Here is a 7,776-nt window from a genome sequence, read left to right on the forward strand (position 1 = left end):
TTCAAGGTCGAATTGAGCATCGTTATCTCGCGAGATGTTGTATGCAATAGCCAATGATCACTGTTTTCAAATAAACGATGTTTTTTAACATAACGATAAAATAAATATGTCGCAAATAATGATATTGTTTGCTAATAATTGTTGTAAGTAATAATAAAAAGAATGTTAGAAGATAATTATAATAATTGAATTAAGGTATATAAATTTAATAGTTAGACAGTTTCGAAACATCGTAGTAGATGTTATAATTTATTCGACCGTAATCAATAATTACCTAGTATGCATATATACATATTCATAGATCACTGGAAAAGGTCTAGTAATCTAACGATTATCTAAATCTGGATCTAGATCTAGTACTTTACGTTAGTTTTACTGAAACCGTTTTCTTGCTTCCTATATTTGTCCTCGAATTTGTCGTACATTGTATTTATCATCATATCAATTTATCATCGCTTAATGTTACTAAAAAATGTTACAGTGGAATAATGAAATATTACAAAAGAAAATAATCGGATATTACAATCTTGATGATAAATTTGTCATTATTATGTATGAAGGTTCAAATCGATTCAATTCAATGACTCGTAGTAACGATCATTAGAAGTTACAACGGCTTTGAATTGGAATATCGTGGTTGTTCGATAAACGCTTGCTATTAATTTTATGTGCTTCAAATACGCAAATTACGATATTATTTTCAAAGAAAAACGCATATAGAGAAGCATAAACAAGCAGATAAACATTCTTATGTAGAAATAGATATTAAAATGAGTAAACGGTACAGAGGACCTCGAGAAGGACAGAATACTAAATAAGCGTATGATTCACATAAATGCGCTACATGAATGCAATAAATATACTTTTTATAGTATCATGATCGTTTTTATAACAGTTTATGTCACGATTTATCTTTCTCGTGTTAAGAGCGTATTTTCACAAAATTATAATTCGCAAGAAATAAATCGATTTCGGAATTGTTAGCTAAGAAAATATTTGAAGATTTACACGTTACTATTTTTAAAATTCAATTCGACGAAATGTGTTTCCGATAAATGTAAATTGGAACCTGAATGTAGAATAATATAGTAGACAATTTTATTTATTTTAGAGAATCACGATTAGCCGGATTTTAAAGGTAGAATATTTTATATTAAAAAAAAAAAAAAATAAAAGTTCTAATACATTAGAATACGGAATAATACCAAATAAATAAAGGAAATAGAAATAACACAATGATGCAATAATAATACAATACAAAGAAAATACTTGCGCAACTTCTTAATTCACAGGAACGAACTTTTCCCCTTCTATGAACTATCAACAATGTAATTTGTGTTCATTTTGATGATATACAGAGATAGTCAAATAAGATACTAGGAAAACCGTAAATTGTACATCTACAGCTGCGGTTCTTTTTGATTCGTGTCTGCCTGATTGATAATTTATGGAGATTCTTAAGCAAAATGGTGAGATCACTGTTTGATGCGATTCGTACGAATCGTAGAAGTTTAAGAGCTATCAGCCAAGTAATCGCATCATGTTCTTCCTGTTGATTGTTTTAGAATCTTAATCTTTCATAACCTTGGCCTATACAGATATCTATGAATAGTAAAGAATTCGATGAACACATTTCTCAATAAAGATTGAAAGGAGTAAAAGTTTCTGGAAAGTAGCTAGAAATGTTTCAGTAATTTTTATATCTTTAAGTGTTTTATTAAGTATGGCACAATTTTGCATCTGACGGTTCATATAACTCTTTTTTTTAATATGCATAGATTTATTCTTTGATGAAATATCTTTCTAAGAGATTTATCGTAGCTTTAAAATGCTACTTGAATAAAAATAATAATAAATCGTTGTTTCGTTAATCTACAACCATAGAAAAAATCTGATTGCCCCTAACTATAATTGTGCTTCACGCGATCACACCGTTTAATTTGTATTTATACTCAACGTTCGTACTTTTCCACAATCCCATAAATCATTTTCCGATGTGCATCGTGACTAGTCAATTCCACTTTTTGCATTTATATATTCATTCAAGTACAAGAATGCACGACTGAATGATGAATGGTTGCGTGTAGGAAGCTACAACATTATTAATTATTAATCAATTAATTATTTTTATTTCTTAGGAATAAACATGCATTCTTAAATAGTGTTAAGTCTTAGTAAATAGTAAATAGTCGAGCAATTCAAAATAGATATATGCCAATGATTGTGAAAGTGACCTATGTCAAGAATCTAAAAAAGACGAGTTCATCGGCTATTTTGCGTCGCGTCTATCGACGTCACAATAATCTGAAACTATTATTGCAAAGTAACAGAAACTGGATCACTGGTTGGTGTTATTTGTTGCGTCGTTAAAAAAAATTCAATTGATACATTAAATGCAAAACTAAATGTCTCAGAGCAAAAAATACACGTATATTACTTAGGCCACTGTCGTAATCACCTGCACGTGTAATAACGGCTAAAAGATTTTTCCCACGTACATATAAATAAAAAGGATGGATGGAAGATAAAATTATATATTTAAAAGTTCAATGAATTTTTCAACTAAAAATGTCCTAAAAGTAAATTTAGCAACGCACGAATAATTAACAGTATAGAGTGTTTTAGTTTATCTTTTTTAACTAATTTAGACTTTTAATTTATTGACTTCATCTGCAAAAAGATAACGAAATTCTTAAATCGTCACTTTTCACCATACGGCGATAAGGAAAATTTAAACAATGTATTTTAATTCCTATAAAGGCATAACAACATAAGAAAGTATAATATTATAGTTTACAAGAAACATGGTTTTTTGTTACTCTTCGCTTTATGATTCATAGCTCCGTTAACATTAAGCTTATGAATGCCCATCACAAGTATTATAATAATTATTTCAGCAACAAAATCAACATACATATATTTTTATATTTTATACATAAATTTTATTTATTTTAATCAGAGATTCATATTAAAACTCATATTCCCTTCCTAGGAAAGGTAACATACGATTGATAATGATTAAAAAAGACAATTGTACACATTATACGATATACCCATTTTCCGTGTTAATTCTACCAAATATACTACTGGTAAGATACAAATTGTTTTCCTATATGGAAACAAAATTCTTGGAAGCTGAATCTGATACAAAGTTTACTAGTTTGTTCACTGACATTGATATGCAATGTACGGCATAATATGCGCGGCATATACCGATATGCAATTAGAGAGACAACTAGTAAATTAGTTGTTTCACCCACGGTCGGGGATTTTCTAAATTACCGGTAATATAGCCACATCGAATGACGTCCGCCAGCAGAACGAATCACTTAAAACAATTACCTACGCTATTGCATACCGCATAAGCATGAAATAAGTGTATTTTATTGGAAATAATTCAGTGTTAAAATATGATGTAAATAATCGCGTTACATAAAGCTATTATTAGTAAAATATTTCCTCTTATACATCGTTAAGTATTTTATTAACACGCTCTTTAAATATATGTTCCTAATAATTAAGGAAAATGAAATAAGGTTTCGAACGTGGGTTTCGAAATTACTGTATCAATATTCCCGACAGCTCAGTAAACAAACTGCTACAAATTTTAAACTAGCACATTTATAATTTAGTTGTCATCGATGAATTTAGACTATAACGCAAATACATTTGCGCAGCCTGCTTAGAGTTTTATTGATATTTCAAACTGACAAGCTTCTACGATTCTGAGCAGTAACAATATTTAGCTACACATTTTTCAACTGTGTGACGAAAATTGTAGTTTGCGTTTTTGTTCTCTCGTTGTATATTTGTCCCATTCCTATGATAACTTGTTCCTTGATATTTTCAGAATTTATAACTTTTGAATGAATATAACAGAACGGAAATTTTACAAGCGTCATAGGTCACGCGATTAAATTTTCATTAATGATTACACGATATATTTAGTTTAAGAAAGAAACAGTTTCTTATATTCCATACATACGATTGGTAATTTTCTTTTTAGGAAATTTTAAAAATAATAGTAAGTACTTTTTAATACAACTTTAATTAAGTTGTAATTAATAAATAATAAATATTTCAATAAAGACAAATTGCAAGCAAGGAATAAAACTTTAGGATCGAAATATATTGACGAAATACGTATATACTGTAAATGTTTGTTTTAAATATAAATTTTTGTACCCCTTTTAATATACACTTATAATAAATTAGGAGAAATTATCACTGTATGTATTTAATAAACATGCAATTATATCAATATGTATATTTAACGCTATTATATTAAATTAAACAAGGAATAAAAACCAATCAAATTCTACAAAAAAAAAAGAAATACAAAACGATATTTATTCTTATACGAGAAAAGAAATTCTGAATTTAGTACTTAGAATTTTCAAGAAAAACAAAACGGTCTGGATACCTGAGTCATGTCCTTTATTACATGACTCGAAACAATGAATATAAAGAAATTTGTAGGAAAAACCTAGAAGTTTTAAGTGTGTATGAAATTCGTTGGTAATTATTTTAAACAATATGTGTCGATGATTATGTGAAACATAACAACCTTCGAGAGTCAATTATTTTTAATTCGTTATTTAAATAACACACAAAATTGTTTGTTATTAATGCCTTTTTGGATATTGCTTCAAAATTGCCTGTAAATAAGTTATCAAAAGCTGAACTATACCGTAGTAATCTCCTTTCGATATCATTATATCTTTGTTCAAATATCTGTCATAGATGTTTTCCTTCTAATGTTTATTCATATGTAATGTTTATTCATCATATGAAAAATATGAAAGTACGTATTATGTGTTAAATGGGTTTAATTTATATAATATGTTAAATTTTACGTGACTTAGAAAGAAATTAATACCTATTGCCTACAAAAGTTGCTTCATTCGTAATTATTCAAGGATGGAATTGATAAAATAACAATTATTACTTTAATACTATTAGAGATATTATTTTATATATAATAGTTTCAACTTTTAAAAACTCAAGTTCTATTAATTGCAAATTATTAGGTCAGAAGAAATGATTGATATTGTAAAAACTGTATAATTATTGTTTTTGATTGTACTTATTTTATAATTATTGAAATAACTATAGGAAGATTTATGAACATAAATATTCATTCTATAGATATATTCATACATAATTAATAAAATATACGTATACTTAGTTCTAAATTGTTTTAAATTCATTTGGTATTTTGATTGGTTTGCGTGTATATTCTTAAGTTGTTTGTAAACACATATTGATATTATTCATGGTGAAATATTTCATACAGTATTCAAAATAGAACTTGTCAAGGAAGTTTTGATTTCAGTCTAGAATATGATCATTTTCCCGATACGTCACTATCTATTGCTATTCTTGTAGATTCCGGAACTGTATTAAAATCCTATTACTTGAAAAGGATGACCGCTTCTGGATGATAAGAAAATTATCTTTATACGTATGAATATATCAATTATATCAATAATTTATAATATATAATAATAAATCAATTAACCAGAGAAATTATCTTATGTTTTTGGAAAATAACATTTTTATATAGTAATTGAAGGTAAAATGGATTTTAAGCAAAATTGGAACGAATCAACTATCACTTAAATATTCTTTATTTTTGTTTTTCTAATTCTACCATTAATAATTAAATACAGATTTCCTACTGAAGTATAAAAAATACATTAAAGAACCTACTGTTACTACATTAACGCACCAGGTATACTTTTTACGAGTCTCTCGTAGTGAATAATCGTGATGTTATGACGTTATAGCCTTGAATTCAACTAATGAATCTATACATATCCTTACGTATCTTGAGATAATGAAATTACTAATATTGATCCAAATATTATTTATAATTGTTTTGCTATTATTGCCATTTTTATATTATCTTAATCGATTTTTTAATGTTTAGGAGAAATCTTTACAAGGCTAATGGTTCGATGATAAAAAATTACAAATTTTTAGTATATATTAATACAGTACTTAAAAAGAAAAATAAATATCATACATTGCAACTAAAATTTTCTTACATGCTCATTATATCTAACAATAACTATTTCATTATATCTAAGCATACATAATTTTATGTTTCCATCTTGCAAGGTTTTAAGTTACTTTAATTTTTTACGTTTATATTGTACTACGACAATATTATGAAGTAACTTTTAAATTAAAGCATTTCAAAATATAATTTACCTCCCATTTAGTATTCGCGCTTCTTGGTTGAAATATTAAATATAATTATATTTACAAATCTAAATAAATTAGAAGTTGTAACTAAATTAAGATAAACTAACTGAAAATTAGAAGATTTTATAAACTATCAAGATATACATTAATAGTATTATTGACGCTATTTGATTTCCTTTTACTCTAGCGCGTACAAGATGCAGAATTGATATATCACCACAGAAAAAGTATAAGACAGATCTGCCACCTTATAGATTTTCGAATCTCATATTCTGAAATACCGATTGTGCAAAACATCAGACGTTCTGTTATGCCCTCTATCTCTTAAAGTATCTACATAGTATATTTGGATGTATGTAAATATTATTACATAGGAATTATGTACATATACGTATTTAATCCAATTAGCGAAATCTACAAAGTCAACGGATGTAAAATTTTTATTTTACATTTGTTTATTTTTAGAGAAACATGTATATCGTATTGCGTTCTTAGGATGCCGATTACAATACAATCACTGGAGATTTTATATCCTGATTGGTCAACTGTCGTCGAGTTCGTTTGTGGCTCTACCTTGACAATATATTAATAATGGAAAATATGTAATTATAAACCAACTTCATTTAATCATACATATCCTATATATTGATTATATATGCTCTTAAAATAAAAAACATTTTCCCGTAAAATGTAGTATCGGAGGCAAATGAATAGATAAGAAACTTTTTAACTTCTTCTTTTATACAATTTCGGAAAAGATCCATCGTGAATGATATGTACTATAACAGAGGATTAATTATGATCCGTGAATTTTTAAATTTATAGGAGAGTGAGAAAATTTGTCAACGCAGTTAATTGTCACTTGAGCTCGAACGTCGACATTAATATATACATCACTGCATAATTATCAAATAGACGATCGATTAAATCCAGATCGGATAAATTATACGTAAGTTCAAAGTTTCGAAGGATGAACAAAGTGAAATAAAATTATGTTGAATACAATGGGCCATGTAAATATGCAAATACGGTTCAATTTGGACTTAGTCGATCATGTACTAGAAATGTCCTTTCATTAAATACCTTTTATTAAATTTCTTCATGTTCATAATAATGTAACATTAATTTAATACATTGACATCGAGAGACGTTAATCGACATCTTGTATTTTTCAAATGTTACCGACGGCAGACTTTTTTTATTTTTCAAAGCATTGCTGCGTTGCTGCATTTTAAACGAAATGTAGACAGACTGTTACCCTAGTTCATAACTGTTTTAACTTAATTTTTCGAAAAATGTAATTAAGGAATTCACGTGTATCTTATACGCATAAAAAATATAAATTCATGATAATACGATGAAAATTCTGTTTAAAACGCAACATCTTAGGTAGAAAGCAACATTCAGTTCTTTCAAATTCTACCTTCAAACAATAATATTAATCTTCATAAATTTCAAACTCAGTCTTGTCAGTTTAGGAGCTAATGAAAACAGAACAGTTAAGAACAAACTACGAATTGTAAAACTTAATTTAGTTACAAAATTATACAATTTAATGTATGGTTA

The sequence above is a fragment of the Bombus pascuorum genome, chromosome 7, assembly GCF_905332965.1.
Source record: "Bombus pascuorum chromosome 7, iyBomPasc1.1, whole genome shotgun sequence".
Lineage (NCBI taxonomy): Eukaryota > Metazoa > Arthropoda > Insecta > Hymenoptera > Apidae > Bombus > Bombus pascuorum.